This window comes from Impatiens glandulifera, chromosome 6 (assembly GCF_907164915.1).
Source record: "Impatiens glandulifera chromosome 6, dImpGla2.1, whole genome shotgun sequence".
NCBI lineage: Eukaryota > Viridiplantae > Streptophyta > Magnoliopsida > Ericales > Balsaminaceae > Impatiens > Impatiens glandulifera.
The window spans coordinates 11,183,292-11,201,725 of record NC_061867.1 but is presented as its reverse complement, the minus strand read 5'-3'; positions in this window follow the sequence as shown (position 1 = coordinate 11,201,725).

Below are 18,434 nucleotides of genomic sequence, written 5' to 3'. Positions count from 1 at the left end.
GAGTTGACCACGAAGAGGAAGTAAGAGTTGGCTAAGAAGAGGAAGGAGGAGTTGGAGAAGAAGAATGATGATGATCAGGAGTTGAAGAAGAAGAAGGATGATGACCAGGAGTTGGAGGAGGAGAAGGATAATGATGATGTGTTAGAATTGACTCCAACAAATTTTTTGGGAAAGCAGTTTCAGAAAAGAGGGAGAAGTCCACCCGATTGGAGAACTACACAGAAAAAGTTTAAATTCAATGATCCAGTAACGATCAATCCTATTTTAGATTATGAAATTGAACATATGAAGGAGTTGAACAATTGGATGAAGTTGAAGGAGCTGAAGGATGAAGACTTGAAGGATGTGAGTACTTGCATAGTTGGTCAACAAATTCTTTTCCAGATTGCTCAAGCCACAACACTAACTACATGATAATGTAAGTTTTGTTCAGTAATATACACTTTGCTTAGGCGCAAATTGCATTTTGCGTCGGCAAGTGCACTATGTGTCGGTGCAAATTATAATTTTCATTGAATGCATACTGTCAATATGTATATTGTGATTAATTAATTTTTTCTATTGCGCAAGAGATAGATGACATATGTTCCTTATTAGAAGAAGGGTTGTCGAATTCCCTAGGACTTATCATGATCTGATGAATTTAACAATATGTGACTGTCATATCGCTCCGAAGTTTCAGTGTCATTATGAAGAGTTCGCCGCAAATACTGGAGACTTCAAATTCGACATGACCTTAATGGAACATTTCATGGTGATTTTGACTAATTCATGACTTGTTGGAATACCGTAGATATCATATATATCCCTATGAACTTGAAGCAGAAACACTAGGTCCTGTTCTAGGTGCATCCACAAGATTGGTGCATCAATGTATATGACTGCAAATAAGGATTTTTTAAAAATTAAACAACTATGTGAAATGCTTCCATATTTGCTTGAACAATGAATAATCCATGTTGACAAGTCCATGTATCCTCAGTTCAAATTGGAAAGTCTGCCATATTTTGTAATACCACACCAATAGTCCCAAAGACAACAAAGATTGGGGAACGTGGTGTTCTTACAATTATATACATCGTTCATGAATTTCCCAATAATCTTGGAGATTTTAGGAGTCTATGGAGCCCATAATCAATTCTCAAACACCGATCAAGTATTGAGAAGTCATACTTGTTTGTGCTGATTAAAAATATTAGTTAGTTGTAAATATGAAATATTATTAAATAGTTAAATGAATGAATATTAAATTTCAGTATGAAATGAATATTGGTTAACATAATTAAAATATATTTTAAATTATTATTTTTATCTAAATCAATATCTCAATAAAATATTATAAAATTATATTTTTAAAAAATTAAAAAATAAAATCGTCCAAACTCGATTCCAGATATGTTTTCTAACTTAAATAATCAATGTTAACATTGTTATTTATATATATGCACCGTTGTGTTTGACTAGTCTGTTTATTCTTTTTTTTTTTTTATCAAAATATTAATTCAATGATATAGATGACATATAGCATAGTGAATAAAGATTTTATATGGTTTTAAATTGATTTTTCTTTATTATTTTATGTGATTTTTCATGTGTACGTAATCTGTTATAAGCTCCAAAATATGGTTAGTGATGGGAAATTATATTTTGTTATGTTTCTTAATTAATTATTATGAACTTCAATAATTACTAGCAGAGCTTGGATGTGTCAATACTTTTTATTTATTTATTTTGATTTTATTTTTACAATCAAGTTTTAGTATCACAAATGTAAAAAAAATAAAAATTTAATGGGTAGCTAAATTGTTAGATAATTTTGAATGTGAGGATATTCGACTTAATTATTTTTTATGTTAAAAATATTTTTAATGGTGACTTAACTAATTTTATAAAACTAAAATATGAATCAATCAACTAACCATAGTTCCATAGTTTAGTTTTTAATCTATTCATTGTGCATCAATGATCTTAAGATGAATAAGTCACATGTAATTGTGAAAGTAACCATTTATAGTAGAATAAATATTTATTTCTTATTTTCAACTCTCCTTCATGTTTATATTTTAGATATTAGGTTTCGAAATATATTGATTTTTCTATATTTGGGCATGTAAAAAATAAAATTTGACCTACCTTATTTTTGAAGAAAAAAAACATTATTATTTTTAATAATATTAAAATAATATTTTGAATTTTTAAATTCAAAATAACTAAAGGAGGAATTAAAATAATTATTATGATAATTAAACCCTAATAAGGAAAATTATTCAATTTGAGGTTAAAATATTGTATTAATTTTACCCAAATTAAACCAAGAAGGGGTTAAAATTATTTAAAGAATTTAATCATAAATTAGGTATAATTTATGGCTTAAAAAAAAATACCCAAAAATACCAAAAAATTAAATATATGAACATAACTTTTATTATTATTCTAGAAATATTTTTTTTGAAAATTTTGGTGAAGAAAAACGTAAGAAAGGGATTAAAAATTGATTTCTAATAACTCTTTTATTAAAAATTAAACTGATAATATGGTGTAGCCGAAATTATGTTTAATAGGTTGTAACAGGATTATCAACCTCAAATCAGCCTAGACTTTCATTCAACGCTCAAGAACGTGCCACACAACTCGTTGTAACGAAGCTAGCGCCGCCCGCTTCACCAAATCAAGTAACGTGATAAGCTAACTCCGTTAGTCTAATCGCTGACGGACCAGACGGAACGCCTAATGACGCCACAAAACGACACCGTTTTGGGTCCTCTTCTTCGTTGATGCAAGATGCTCGCCGTAATCGTGACTCGCCAATGCGATTCTTCTAGACAGGCTAACGCGGTCATTTCTCCACCTTCTCCCCTGATTTCTCCGCCCTTATCCTCCACTCGTCATTGCCTACAATAGCCCTATAGATAGGTTGAACACCTCACCCTAGAACTAGGCTACCACATTTTGGATAGGATTTAGGGATAAGGATGGAGATCGTCAATTTTGACTTGAATTGAGCTTCTTCGACCAACCTAAGACCACTATAAATACTCCCTAAGGGTTTCTCTACAAAATCATCAAACAATCACAACCTAATACACTACAAATCGAAGTTTGAAGATTCTGGTCAAGAACAGTTTATGTGAAAATTTGATCCGGCCACCACAACTCTAATTCAGGCTTCTAGAAAGCCTTCAACACATCTAAGGAGTGCTCTCTAGTTTTTGGTATGCATCCATAAGCTTTGTATTTCAATTTATGATTGAAAATTTGATTTTTTTTCAAAATTTTCAAGTTTGATCGGTTTGATCTGTTTTAGGGCTTGATTATGTGATTTCTTTGTTTAGAATCATTCCATATGTCATGTTTGAACTTTATGTTGAAAGAAATCAGATCAAATCAACTTGAAACAAAGATTTTGAAAATTTTAGTTTGAAAAACTGAATTTTGAAAAAATTAGTTTGAAAAACTTCATGTTCTTGAGCTTTAATTCTGATTTTTTGATTCAAATAGTTGCTAAACATGTTTGTAAACATGTTGGAATGATTTCCCAATCCAATGAATGTAACACCATTTTGATAATGTTTAACCAAAATGTATTTTTTTTAAAATTTTGGATTTTGATTATATCTTAAAAAATCTTTGTAATGATGTAATGATGTTCTTATTTTGGTTGTGTTCAAGTATATTCATCATTTCAAAGCTAATAAAACAAAAATCAGACTTTGAAATTGCCTAATTTTAAAGATCCCAAATTTTGACCTAAAAATGTTTTTTAGAAAATGATATTTGTAAAGATCCAATGACCGTGATTTATGTTAGGGCTTTTGTTCTTCATGATCATATGAACTAACTATAATTTATAGATCATAATTCCATGATCTAAATCAAAAGTTATGAGACATGTAATTTCTTCATACCAAATGAAGAACACTCGGTACTAGTCTTGTAGGTCCGGGCCCGAGTAACATGACCGAGAATCTTCGGTCCGAAGTCCGAACCGAGACTAAGGATCGGTGTTTTTGAGTTAGAACCAAGACCGATGATCGACATTATTGAGCTAGGACCGATGATGACGACCGGTGTTCTTGAAGAAGGACCGAGCCCTAGGATCGATACCCAAGACATAGGACCGCGAAACCTGACCGAATTTTCTAGCCAAGGACCGAGCACTCCCTTTAGCTTATGACCATTTTTTCTAACCTAGAACCAAGTTATATCCTAACCTAGGACCGAGTACCTCTTACCCTAGGACTGAGAACTACATAACCCTAGGACCGAGGACCTAGACTGATGAACTTGACTTGGGACCGAGCCTCCCAAACCAATGAACTTGACTTGGGATCGAGCCTCCCAGACCTAGTATCGAGTAGTCCAAGTTCAGGACCAAGCCTACCGAACCCAGGACCAAGCCCTCCGGATCCATGGACCCATGCGCCCAAGCCTAGTCCAAACCACCCCGGTTTAAAACCGAGCCCGTTTGAGCCCAGATCCACAAAATTGAACCCAGGCCCTAGGACTGGGTCCTAAGGCCTATTTGGTTCCACTTTTAAAAATCCAAAATTATTTTTGTCAATTTGGAACCCGAATCCATTTTCAAATAATCCCGAAAGGTCATAAATTGATATTAAAATATTTTCGAGATATTTTTTAAACAAATATTTTGGCTAAGGTCTTGTTGGAATTAATTTTAAATTATAACACTTTTCTAATATTTTTCAGAGTTTTACTCAGTTTTATATCAACGCAATCGTAGGTATGCCCTTTTAAATAATTTTGTACAATTTTTTACGCAATCTAAACATATCATTGTTTAAGACCCCAAACTACTAATTAAATAAAATAAATGTTATAAATAAATTTTAAATAGTCAGACTTTGTTTATTTTAAAAAATTTAAAACCGTCCTTTGACGAGCGTGATGATATAGCGCGAAAACCATTTCCCGAGCATAATCAAAACACCCCTTACCAAAATTCTAGTATAAATATGTTTATACACGTATCATTTTATTGATTTCCATAAAATTATTTGGCGACTCTAATTTCAAATAAATAATCTTTTTAATTAATTATATTTAAATAATTTAAACTGGGCTTTGGACAAATTATTATTTGGCTCCCAAATTATTAAAATTTGAACAAAAATTAATTATTTTTACATAATTAATTCCAAAGCTCCCAGGTATTTTTTTTCAAAAATCTTTTAAAAGTAATGTTTTCTTTTAAAAGAAGCTTGGCACGCAACCAAGGTTAAAAAGCATTGAACATTGAGCCACCCTACGATATTCCCTCGTATTGCCATGTGTCCACGACACGTGCTAAGCTATGGAAGAGAGAGATTAATTCTTGGGGGTTATAGGGCCTTGTTCGGTTTTGGACTATTCTAATAATCCAAAAAATCAAATATCACTTCACTCTCCCTCTCATCCATTAAATCAATCAATGCATAAACCAAAATACAAAAATATTATCTATTTTAAATTATTATTTTTTATTTTATTTACATATATCTTTTAAGTCATTTTTACTAAAAAAAAAAACATTCCACCTCCTCAAAATCATCACTTTAACCCATGGAAAAACCCTTTACGGTTTCCGTAGAATGAGGTTCGAGAATTTTAACCTCGATTTACATGTTAGGAATCTTTTTAAAATAAAACATTATTTTAAAAGATTTTAAATAATTCTTGATAGCTTTTGACATTAATTATAAAAAATATTAATTTATATTCAAATTTAAATAATTTGAGGATTTACAGTAATCAAATTACAATTTGATTTTTCTAGAAATACGTTGTTTAAATTGATTAAAACTAATTAATTTAAAAGAATATTTTTTTGAAATAGAGTTGCCGAATGATTTTTGAAAATTAATAAAAATGACGTATGTGTACAAACGTATTAGCCACAGTTTCTTTTTGGTTCGTAGTTTGGTGATACTTGAGAAATGACTTTTGCGCTTCATCCTCCGTACCCGTTTTAATAACGGTCTATACTTATAAATTTGGATTTTGAAAATTGGTTGTATAACATTTTATTTTAACAAATTATTTTTCTGGTCCTAAGCATGCATAGGTTTGTGCGTTATTTAAAAATTGTAACAACAAATATTTAATTGCTGATACTTGTTGCTGATGATAACTTAGGGAGGAAAGTAAGGGTTTAAAAATAAATCTTAAACGAGCCTTTGTCAAAAAAATTTTTTGTAAATATCCCAAAAATATTTTGAAATCATTTTTTAATTTTTCGAGATTTTTAGAAAATGGATTAGGGCTTTAATATTACAAAAATAATTTTGGAATTTTAAAAAAGGAAGCAAACAGACCTTAGGATCGGTGTCCTATGTCTTGGATTCATTTTATTGGTCGAGGACTAAAAGCCCTTGGTCCTAGGTCAAGAGCCTCTCGGTCGGGGATTAGGATCCTTGGTTGGACCTCTCAGTCTTGGTTAAAAAGCTTCAATTTGGGTGTTAAGGACTCTCAGTCCTGAGTTAGAATTCTCGGTTGGGTGCCAACATTTTCGGTCGGACCTCTCGGTCCTAGGTGGAAGTCATCGGTCTTGAGTTCAGGAGTTCTCATTCGGGTGCGAGACTCCTCAGTCCTATATTTGACTTCTCGGTCAGATGTAAAAATCCTTAGTCTAACTACTCGGTCCTAACTAAAGAACATCAGTCGGACCTCTCGGTCATGACTGAAAAAGCATCGGTTGGACCTCTCGGTCCTAGTTAAGTTTTATTGGTCAGACCTCTCGGTCCTAACCGAAGATCCTCGGTTGGATCTCTCGGTCCTAGGTCAGACCTATCGGTCCTCAAGTATATCAAAATTGCAAGTTTTGTAATTTTGATTAATGCTTGGATTCTTTAATCCAAGGGCCTAAGTAGCTTCATAAAACTCATAGGAACATTTTAAACATCACCCCCGAAGTATCAATCGACCTAGTGATGATCAATTTGTTCAAAACAGTTTATAGCTAGATATCAAGTTTTTGGTTTTAAAGTTATTTTGAATTGTAAAGAGCTAGTCAATGGCTTCCTTATACTCCATATACTTGATTGGTACTAAAACAAGAACATTAGGTTCATTTGGACCAATTCAAGAACTCAAAGTTTTTAATTATTTTGAAAATTTTGATTTTGATCAAACATGATCGGGGATAGATCAAACATGATCCAAATAGTTGTCCAACATCATTAGAAATATGTTGAGATGCTTTTTTGGGAATCTGTTTTTTAGGATTAGTCCAAGAACATCAAACCTAATTTTTGGATTTTCAAAATTTAAATTTTGGTTTTTCTATTTTAGGTTGATTGATTGATTCTAACCTAAATAGAAAGCTTGGAAACGATCTTATGATCATTTTTCAATCCTAAAATTCAACAACCAGACAATATACAAACTTATGAAAACTGAAATATAAGAATTTGAATTTCAAATTGGAAGTATGAATTAAAGAATGATTGGAAGTATACTGATGATTGAAGAACACTCCTTAGACCTTAAGGAAACTTTTAGGATGTGTAGATCCAAACTTTAGAGCCTTATCCGAAAATTTCGAAAAATTAGAAGCTTTGAGCTTTAATGGAGGATTTTCGAAAGTCTTTTATTTGAGTCTTGAGATGTATCTTCTGGCTTTAGAAATTGTTGAGGGAGACTATTTATAGCCTTCCTGAGTCGGTGGAGACTTTAAGTGGATCGAATCAGCCAAAAGTCATTAATGGCGTTTTGACTGTTCTTCATCCAACTTGCCGAAATAGGTATGATTAATACCTATAGATGTAGGGGAAATGATCACCGTGGTAGGGTGATCATTTCACCTTTCGAACCAATCGAATGATTGAGAAACGATCGAGTTCCATCTTTGAAAAATCAAAGATGGCGATTGTTCTTATCCTTCCGATGATCGCGATGAGGAAGATGAACCAGGCGCATAACGACGCATTTCGAAGGAAAATGCGGACGCCGAGCATTCGGTCCACGATCGGACGCTCCGTTAGCGTTTTTGCTAACGGGCGTTAACTGATCTAGTGAGGCACGGGCGTGCGTTTTTTCGGTTACAACAGGCTTCGCGGGCACGTCTGGGGAGTTGTATGACAATCCAACGCCCATCTAGTGGATGTGGTTTCGGCTGTAGTTTTTTTCCGAATTTCGACTCCACCCGATTACTGATTCATTTTTAAATTAAAACCTTAATGGTTTGTTTGAAATTGATTTTTTTCCATATTTTTGCTTTAATTTTGATCTTTTAAATACGCAAAATATTAAAATAAATATGACAAATATTTTGTCAATTTATTTATTTATTTTATTTTATATATTTTAGGGTTAAATAAATAAATTTTGAGTTTTAAATTATTTATTTTAATATTTTTCTAAAATTATTTTAAGATAAAATGAGTAAAAAATTTATCTCAACTAATTTTATTTTTTGTTTGGGTCATTTTTCTTAATTAATTAAGCTTTAATTATCACAATAATTAATCTAATTAATTATTTTAATTTTATAAATTAACTAGGTAAATTTTTAATGCTTATAATCACTATCATCAATTTTTTTTCTGCCTACATTATGTCAAAATAACCCCAAGAAGAAGCCATTGGTTAGTGTTTTGATTTGTTTTCATTTATTAAAATACTTCTATGTTTTATCTTTTGTTGACAAATTGAATCATCTCACAAAAATGCACAATCAACCCTTTATTAATATAATATCTATAAACAAAACAAAACAAACTTATAAAATAATTTAATATTAACTAGGCCAAGAAGACATTAATAAGACTCATTCACTCATAATAATAATAATAAAAAAAAAGATAATCATCAAAAATATTTAAATTAAACTTGACATAAATTAAACATTATATTAAAATAAAAAAATATAAAATTTATCAATTTAACAAATAATTCATATCTATCTTTTAAAATATATTTGAACAATAAATATTTATTATAATAAAAAAATTTAACTTCAATACCTTTAACTTTTAGAAAAAAAATAATTCAATAAAATTAATATTATTATAATAAAAAATTAAACAATTATTTAAATATATATATATAATTAAATAAAAATGTGTTAATTAATATTTTTCCATAAATTTTAATTACCAATTTTAATATATATATATATATATATATATATATATATATATATATATATATATATATATATATAATAATACTTAATTTTGAAAGTGTCCAGATTGTTGGGTTTTGTGGTTAATTTGGATATATATGTGAGAGTAAATGAATATTTTGGTCGGATTTTAGGTTGACCCACTCATAAATTTAAAACGGTTAAAAATAAAATTAAAAATGTTATAGGTATGTTTCAAACTCGCAACAAAAAAAAGTACAACTCTATAACAAACTAGGCTAATAACACTATATATTTTAAATTCAACACCAAATTTGATAAACTCGGAACTTTTTTAACTAACTAATATATATATATATATAATGCTTAATTTTAAAAGTGTCTGAATTGTCGGGTCGAGAGTTGTGGTTAATTTAGATATATATGTGAGAGTAAATGGATACTTGGGTCGGATTCTGGGTTGACCCGCCCATAAACATAAAACGGTTAAAAATAAAATTAAAAATGCTATAGGTATATTTTGAACCTCGTTGCCTAACAAAAATAAGTACAACTCTTTAACCAACTAAGTTAATAACACTTTATATTTTAAATTCAACACCAAATTTAATGAACGCGAGACATTTTTAATTAACTAATATATATATATATATACATAATACTTAATTTTGAAAGTGTCCGGATTACTGGTCGAGAGTTATGCTTAATTTAGATAGAGAAATGATACAGACAGCTACTGGGAGAGCGATTCTCCCAGCGACTGTCTACGTGGCAGGCCACGTAGGCCCAATAAAAAATAAATAAATAAATAAAATCTAAAAACCCAAAAGCCCAGAAGCCCGCCCTTTCATCTTCCATTTGCCATTTTCATCTTCCCAAACATTTTAGGTTTTCTCTCTCTCTCAAGTTCATCTGCAATTCTAGCGATTTACAAACGCAATTGATTAACTCAACCATCTTCAACATCTTCCAAGACATTCACATATTTCTCTCTCTTTCTCAAATCCATCTACTTTCGAATCCTAGCAATTTCCATCGTCTGCTCGCGTTCTTCAGAGAAAACCCTAACATTAATCAGCAGAGAAAATCCATCGTCTGCTCGCGTTCTTCGTTCAACACAAAATGGTAACTTCTTCATCATTTTTTACTTTAGTACATTCGGTTATATAATCTAACTTGCGACATTTTTGTAATGTTTAGGAATCAAATAAACAAGTGGTTATATATGATGTTTCTAAGAAGAACGAAGCAAAAAAGACGAATGCAATGATTGAGATGAAAACAGTGAAGAAGAAGAACGAAGTGAAGAAGAAGAATAAACAGAATGAGGAAGAAGAACGAATGTAACAAACGAACAACAGTTAACTGCATTGTCTAGTTGATTTTGTTAACTACATTATGTTTTATTTATGCAATTTCATGTTTATGAACTGTAATGAACTATAATAAACTCCAATGTCATGCTACATGAGCTGCAATGTCATGTTTCATGAATTGCAATGTAATGTTATATGAATTATTTTGTCATGTTATTTCTGTTAACTGTATTGTCCTATTAACTCTGTTAAATGAATTCTATAATGAACTGTAATGAACTCCAATGTCATGCTACATGAGCTGCAATGTCATGTTTCATGAATTGCAATGTAATGTTATATGAATTATTTTGTCCTGTTATTTCTGTTAACTGTATTGTCCTATTAACTCTGTTAAATGCATTATGTTTCATTTATGCAATGTCATGCTTATGAACTACAATGAACTGTAATGAACTGCAATGTCATGCTACATGATCTGCAATGTCATGTTTCACGAATTGCAATGTAATGTTACTTGAACTATTTTGTCATGTTAGGTGAACAACAATGTCATGTTATCTTAAATGCACTATCCTGTTATTTTCTTAATTGCATTGTCATGTTTTATGAACTGCAATGTCTTGTTAGGTGAATAACAATATCATTTAACTGAACTGTCCTGTTATTTTTCTTAACTGCATTGTCATGTTTCATTTCTGCAATGCCATGTTTCATGACTGAAATGTCATGTTACTTGAATTACTTTGTCATGTTACTTGAACTATTTTGTCATGTTACTTGAACTACTTTGTCATGTTAGTGAATAACAATGTCATGTTATTTTAACTTCATTGCTCTGTTATTTTATTTTAATTGTATTGTCTTGTAATTAAATTCATTTGTCATATTTTTTTGTAGTGTGAATAAAAAAAAAGGAAAGCAGTTTCACCACCTCCACCTCCCGCATCTTCCATGAATAAAAAAAAGGAAAGCAATTTCTCCACATCCACCTCCCGCTTCTTCTATGAAGCTAAAAACAAGGAAAAAGGTCATTTTTAACACCAGAACCTCGCCTAATGGTCTGTTCAATCTCGTTCGAGAACTCTCAGATGTTCAGAAAAAAAGCCGTAAGAGAAATTGGATTCGGCTCCTTACTCTCTTTGGGAATATCTAGATGCAACTTAAAATTATCCCATTACTTGGTGAAGAATTTCAATGTTAGAAGAAGTGTTGTTCTCCTCAACAATGGGGAGCTATTAAAAATTGATGAAGAAGATGTCCAATGCATTCTGGACCTTCCAAGAGGTGATATTGAAGTGACTGAATCTACTGGGAAGAAATCGGATGGAGCCCAATACATATCTATGCTGCAGGATTGGAGGAGGAGGTGGGGTGAAAATGAAAATAAAGGAGCTCCTAACACTCTCTCAATGACCGACAAAATTTTATCAAACACCAATGCAGATGACAATTTCAAGCGTGACTTTGTCATCTATGTCGTCTCGAGCTTCTTATGGACAACACAAAATCCACAGTGCAGGTAAACAACAATCTTATACTTAAGAATGAATAATGTTATGTATTGCATTGTTATTAATTTTGCTTATATTTTGAAAATTGCAGGTTCAAAATTTTAAAATCTTTGATGGATGTTAACAAGATAAAACAAATGAATTGGTGTAAATTCGCGCTGAATGGATTACTCGAGAGTGTCGAGAAATGGCAGTTAAACGAAGAATCATATTTCCACGGACCACTAAGTTTTCTAATGGTAATTTATTTCTAACTTTCATTTTGGACTCATTCTATCATTTCTGGAATGACACGTTTCATGAACTATAATGTCACGTTTCATTTCTGCAAGGTCATGTTAAATGAACTACAATGTCATGTTATATGAACTACAATGTCATGTTACACGAACTACAATGTCATGTTAAATGAACTATAATGTCATGTTACTTTTCTACAATGTCATAATATATTAACTGCATTGTCGTGTCTTTGTTTCAGTTGTGCTACCTGGACAGGGTATTAGATTATAGTACAAGAAGTAAATTCAAGAGACAGTTCCCTATTTTGTCATGTTGGGATGACAAGATGATATCTGAAAGAGTACAAAAAGAAGAGGAACATGGGGGATTCGGCCAAAGGAGGGTTGTTGATAGGATTCAGTTACCTACAGTGGAGAATGTGCATGATGTGGAGAATGAAGCTGATTCGGAGAATGTGGAGAATTCAAGTGTTGATGCTTGGAAGAATGTGCATGATACAATTGAGAACTTAACAAAGATCTCAACATGCAATTCTTCAAATGTTCAATCCATACATTCAATACTTCAAATATTGAATGCATACATAAAAAATCCAAGCGCTCACAATGATGGTGGAAGTGACAAGCCTGAGCATGAGCTTGAGCCTGAGCTTGAGGCTGAACATGAGCCTGAACCCCCATCCACTGCGTTATCAATCCCCATGGAAATAATACAAGCTATACCGTTGAAGAAGAGAACTCCCCGTCTAAGGAGGAAACCTTTGAATTTGAGAACTCCAGTGGCGAATGATGTTGTTAAGAAGGTGGCGAAAGATGTTCTTAAGCCGGCGGCGAAAGATTTTGTTAAGACTGTGGCAAAAAATGTTGTTAAACCGGTGGATGAGATCCTATACTCAAGCAATTATATAAGCCTACCACGTAGTGTTTTGTCGTCGATGAAGAATGGCCACTGGCTTGACACAAATATCATCGACGTTTGGGCAATGGAAATGAATACCGTTGCACAATACGAAGCCTTAACTAACAATATCAAAAGAAGAAGGATATTCTTCTCAACTGTACATTGTGGAGTGTATGAATTTAGAGACAGTTTATATAATGATTCACTGAACATGGAAGTGAAGTCATTCGGCATAACAGTACAAGCACTCGATGAAGCAGACCTAGTAAGTTCTCATGTTATTTTTAACTGCAATGTCATGTTACGTGAACTTAAATGTCATGTTATATTAATTACAATGTAATGAACTGCAGATTTTTGTTCCGTTATGTATAAATTCACATTTCTATGTGGCGGTATACAACAAAATCAAACAGGAAATTGAAATCATCGACAATAGGACAGTCCCTGATGGTATTAAATTTGAGGACAAGTATGAGAAGCTTCCGACAATACTGAAAAAGCTAATGGGTTTTTTGAAGTCTATGATGAAGTCTCCCATTGCTGATGCACTCTCCACCTACAAGATGAAGTTGGTCACTATGTCGTGGCAAGATAACAGCAACTATGATGATTGTGGAGTGTATCTGATGCTTCATATGGAGAATTACATGGGCGAGGCCCATAATTGGAAGTGTGGCATCACACATGCCAATTCAAAGGAAAAACTTATTTGGTTGAGGAATCATTACGTGAACAAAATCTTGCACTCGAAGAATAATAATATCAACCTGTCTATTGATTTTAAATTGTAAACTTGATACTTGCTTGTATGCTTTTAACTTGATATTGGGTTATCATATTTATAATCCTGAACAAGAAAATCCTGTATTATAAATATGATAACCCAATATCAAGTTAAAAACATACAAGCAAGTATCAAGTTTACAATTTAAAATCAATAGACAGGTTGATATTATTATTCTTCGAGTGCAAGATTCTGTTCACGTAATGATTCCTCAACCAAATAAGTTTTTCCTTTGAATTGGCATGTGTGATGCCACACTTCCAATTATGGGCCTCGCTCATGTAATTCTCCATATGAAGCATCAAATACACTCAACAATCATCATAGTTGCTGTTATCTTGCCACGACATAGTGACCAACTTCATCTTGAAGGTGGAGAGTGCATCAGCAATGGGAGACTTCATCACAGACTTCAAAAAACCCATTAGCTTTTTCAGTATTGTCGGAAGCTTCTCATACTTGTCCTCAAATTTAATACCATCAGGGACTGTCCTATTGTCGATGATTTCAATTTCCTGTTTGATTTTGTTGTATACCGCCACATAGAAATGTGAACTTATACATAACGGAACAAAAATCTGCAGTTCATTACATTGTAATATAACATGACATTTAAGTTCACGTAACATGACATTGCAGTTAAAAATAACATGAGAACTTACTAGGTCTGCTTCATCGAGTGCTTGTACTGTTATGCCGAATGACTTCACTTCCAGGTTCAGTGAATCATTATATAAACTGTCTCCAAATTCATACACTCCACAATGTACAGTTGAGAAGAATATCCTTCTTCTTTTGATATTGTTAGTTAAGGCTTCGTATTGTGCAACGATATTCATTTCCATTGCCCAAACGTCGATGATATTTGTGTCAAGCCAGTGGCCATTCTTCATCAACTGCAAAACACTACGTGGTAGGCTTATATAATTGCTTGAATATAGGATCTCATCCACCGGTTTAACAACATTTTTTGCCACAGTCTTAACAAAATCTTTCGCCGCCGGCTTAAGAACATCTTTCGCCACCTTCTTAACAACATCATTCGCCACTGGAGTTCTCAACTTCAAAGGTTTCCTCCTTAGATGGGGAGTTCTCTTCTTCAACGGTATAGCTTATATTATTTCCATGGGGATTGATAACGCAGTGGATGGGGGTTCAGGCTCATGTTCAGCCTCAAGCTCAGGCTCAGGCTCATGCTCAGGCTTGTCACTTCCACCATCATTGTGAGCGCTTGGATTTTGTATGTATGCATTCAATATTTGAAGTATTGAATGTATGGATTGAACATTTGAAGAATTGCATGTTGAGATCTTTGTTAAGTTCTCAATTGTATCATGCACATTCTTCCAAGCATCAACACTTGAATTCTCCACATTCTCCGAATCAGCTTCATTCTCCACATCATGCACATTCTCCACTGTAGGTAACTGAATCCTATCAACAACCCTCCCTTGGCCGAATCCCCCATGTTCCTCTTCTTTTTGTACTCTTTCAGATACCATCTTGTCATCCCAACATGACAAGATAGGGAACTGTCTCTTGAATTTACTTCTTGTACTATAATCTAATACCCTGTCCAGGTAGCACAACTGAAACAAAGACACGACAATGCAATTAATATGTTATGACATTGTAGAAAAGTAACATGATATTATAGTTCATTTAACATGACATTGTAGTTCGTGTAACATGACATTGTAGTTCGTGTAACATGACATTGTAGTTCATATAACATGACATTGTAGTTCATTTAACATGACATTGCAGAAATGAAACGTGACATTATAGTTCATGAAACGTGTCATTCCAGAAATGATAGAAGGAGTCCAAAATGAAAGTTAGAAATAAATTACCATTAGAAAACTTAGTGGTCCGTGGAAATATGATTCTTCGTTTAACTGCCATTTCTCGACACTCTCGAGTAATCCATTCAGCGCGAATTTACATCAATTCATTTGTTTTATCTTGTTAACATCCATCAAAGATTTTAAAATTTTGAACCTGCAATTTTCAAAATATAAGCAAAATTAATAACAATGCAATACATAACATTATTCATTCTTAAGTATAAGATTGTTGTTTACCTGCACTGTGGATTTTGTGTTGTCCATAAGAAGCTCGAGACGACATAGATGACAAAGTCACGCTTGAAATTGTCATCTGCATTGGTGTTTGATAAAATTTTGTCGGTCATTGAGAGAGTGTTAGGAGCTCCTTTATTTTCATTTTCACCCCACCTCCTCCTCCAATCCTGCAGCATAGATATGTATTGGGCTCCATCCGATTTCTTCCCAGTAGATTCAGTCACTTCAATATCACCTCTTGGAAGGTCCAGAATGCATTGGACATCTTCTTCGTCAATTTTTAATAGCTCCCCATTGTTGAGGAGAACAACACTTCTTTTAACATTGAAATTCTTCACCAAGTAACGGGATAATTTGAAGTTGCATCTAGATATTCCCAAAGAGAGTAAGGAGCCGAATCCAATTTCTCTTACGGCTTTTTTCTGAACATCTGAGAGTTCTCGAACGAGATTGAACAGACCATTAGGCGAGGTTCTGGTGTTAAAAATGGTCTTTTTCCTTGTTTTTAGCTTCATAGAAGAAGCGGGAGGTGGATGTGGAGAAATTGCTTTCCTTTTTTTTTATTCATGGAAGATGCGGGAGGTGGAGGTGGTGAAACTGCTTTCCTTTTTTTTTTATTCACACTACAAAAAAATATGACAAATGAATTTAATTACAAGACAATACAATTAAAGTAAAATAACAGGGCAATGAAGTTAAAATAACATGACATTGTTATTCACTAACATGACAAAGTAGTTCAAGTAACATGACAAAGTAGTTCAAGTAACATGACATTTCAGTCATGAAACATGGCATTGCAAAAATGAAACATGACAATGCAGTTAAGAAAAATAACAGGACAGTTCAGTTAAATGATATTGTTATTCACCTAACAAGACATTGCAGTTCATAAAACATGACAATGCAATTAAGAAAATAACAGGACAGTGCATTTAAGATAACATGACATTGTTGTTCACCTAGCATGACAAAATAGTTCAAGTAACATTACATTGCAATTCGTGAAACATGACATTGGAGATCATGTAGCATGACATTGCAGTTCATTACAGTTCATTGCAGTTCATAAGCATGACATTGCATAAATGAAACATAATGCATTTAACAGAGTTAATAGGACAATACAGTTAACAGAAATAACAGGACAAAATAATTCATATAACATTACATTGCAATTCATGAAACATGACATTGCAGCTCATGTAGCATGACATTAGAGTTCATTACAGTTCATTACAGAATGCATTTAACAAAGTTAATAGGACAATACAGTTAACAGAAATAACATGACAAAATAATTCATATAACATTACATTGCAATTCATGAAACATGACATTGCAGCTCATGTAGCATGACATTGGAGTTTATTATAGTTCATTACAGTTCATAAACATGAAATTGCATAAATAAAACATAATGTAGTTAACAAAATCAACTAGACAATGCAGTTAACTGTTGTTCGTTTGTTACCTTCGTTCTTCTTCCTCATTCTGTTTATTCTTCTTCTTCACTATTTTCATATCAATCATTGTATTCGTCTTTTTTGCTTCGTTCTTCTTAGAAACATCATATATAACCACTTGTTTATTTGATTCCTAAACATTACAAAAATGTCGCAAGTTAGATTATATAACCGAATGTACTAAAGTAAAAAATGATGAAGAAGTTACCATTTTGTGTTGAACGAAGAACGCGAGAAGACGATGGATTTTCTCTGATGATTAATGTTAGGGTTTTCTCTGAAGAACGCGAGCAGACGATGGAAATTGCTAGGATTCGAAATCAGATGGATTTGAGAAAGAGAGAGAAATATGTGAATGTCTTGGAAGATGTTGAAGATGGTTGAGTTAATCAATTGCGTTTGTAAATCGCTAGAATTGCAGATGAACTTGAGAGAGAGAAAAAACCTAAAATGTTTGGAAAGATGAAAATGGCAAATGGAAGATGAAAGGGCGGGCTTTTAGGGCTTTTGGCTTTTTAGATTTTTTTATTTTTTTTATTGGGCCTACGTGGCCTGCCACGTAGACAATCGCTGGGAGAATCGCTCTTCAAGTAGCTATCTGTATCATTTCTCATTTAGATATATATGTAAGAGTAAATGGATATTTGGGTCGAATTCTGGGTTGACCCGTCCATAAACTTAAAATGGTTAAAAATAAAATTAAAAATGTTATAGGTATATTTTGAACTCGCAATCTAACAAAATAAGTACAACTCTTTAACCAACTAAGCTAATAACAATTTATATTTTAAATCAACACCAAATTTGATGATTGCGAAACATTGTAACAATATATTTTTTATCCGTGTGAGTTACAAATCACATTGAAATTTGAAAAGAACTAACATTATATTGAATAAATAAATATTATTAAAATTTTTAATATATAATTAATTACAAAATATCTTAAACATTTTTACATTTAAATCAAACACTCCAAATAGTTTCATAATTATTTACTTTTTTTTTATAAGAATAAAAAAAAAATTAATGAATACATAAA